The sequence below is a fragment of the Verticillium alfalfae genome, genomic scaffold, assembly GCF_000150825.1.
Source record: "Verticillium alfalfae VaMs.102 supercont1.3 genomic scaffold, whole genome shotgun sequence".
Lineage (NCBI taxonomy): Eukaryota > Fungi > Ascomycota > Sordariomycetes > Glomerellales > Plectosphaerellaceae > Verticillium > Verticillium alfalfae.
In genome coordinates, this window is record NW_003315036.1 from 803,744 (window position 1) to 805,314 (window position 1,571).

Below are 1,571 nucleotides of genomic sequence, written 5' to 3' on the forward strand. Positions count from 1 at the left end.
TTCATGAAACGAGAGTGGTATCTTTGGGAAAGCCACGGGTCACAGACCATCTTGTGAATGAGAACGGCTGGCCGCGGCAATGGCCGATAGATCGCCAGCTTAAAATGATGCTTAATTTCTCCTTAGCATTCCTATCTTCCTCACGGAAAGCAGCGCTTGAAACTCTAGTCCCGCTGTGTGTTGTGAGATGCGCCGTACCAAAGGTCTCAAAGCCATGGGATTATGAGGATACCTGTAGTTGGGCAGGCCTTTCAAATAACTGACGAGAGGAACGAGATAGGTCCGGCTTTCTAGGAACATCATCATCTTCAACCCTACCAGTTTTCATTTGCACACCAGGTAGGTAAGCCGCCCATGGGAACTGCCCGGGCGTGGCTGATGCAGCACATGGCTGCGCAGAGAGCGCACTCATTCAAAGCTAGTGAAAGAAAATGCAACAAAATTCCAACGCAACCGAGACCAAATATCAAGCTACACGTTCAAGATCATTGGGGATACTGTGTGTAAGTACTGGCTTTCTTGTCTACTCCCGCTTACCATTGGGTGCTCCTTACTTTCTCCTTGGACCTACACAATCCACGCGACTCGGTGCTGCCCGGTAAGGTTCCATCGTCTTTCGACTGTGTTGCTCAGTCAATTCGGTTGCTGCGGTTGGTCTCAGGACATCTAATGAAGTAAGAATATCCGCAAATGTGATGCCCACATGAATGATTAGAACAGGCCTGCTTGCACGTCGTGAAGTGCGACAAGATGTGAACAGTATGTTAGAAGCTCCTAGTGATTTCAAGGTATGAAGTTGCAAACTAGAAGTAGATTTTTCTCATCCTCCTATTTTGAAAGAAAACCCGTACTCCATAATGCTCCTGGAAGGTGGATTTTGTTGGAGGAGTATCGAAAAAGTTACTTTCAACTTAAGAAAGGGCAGCGACTCTATGGAGCAGCGTCCACCATGTGGCAGGCTCTCGTCAAAAGTTCTGTTTGTCTGCCGCGCTACATTCACTGTTTGTGATTTACAGAGTGAATGTGGTCTTCCGTCATCCTCACAGGCCTGGTAGTTCTTCGCGGGATTCGAAGCAGTATTGGGCCCTTACCCTATTTCAAATATTAGTGTTTTAGACCATACAACTTGACCGAGGACGTGGGTGAAGTGAATAACAAAGTGGCAGACTGCTTATAAGCATTTGAGTAAAGAATGTTCTATATCAGTTGAAGCAGAATGTGACGGGATACTTGATATATATCAAATGCTTGTCATCCAAGATTCAACCGAAGGCTATACTTGTGCAGTCACCGTCGGCTGCAGGTTTGGCACTCTCGGTTTGTTATCGCTGCCATATCAACATAGGGTCAGGAATGGCACAGGTTGGCTCGTTGTAGCTGTTTGGACTGTTGTATTGCATACCTCCAGGAGTGTCCATTGAAGACAAGTAAATACAGCTGGAGCGCACTGAATGGGCAATGCAGCCTCTCAGTCTTGAGGTCCAGTCATGTATGGCACTTGGGCCGCGCTCGCCTGGTCGTATTTCCATCGGACAATAGAAGCAGCAACACTGTTATTCTGGATAAACGCC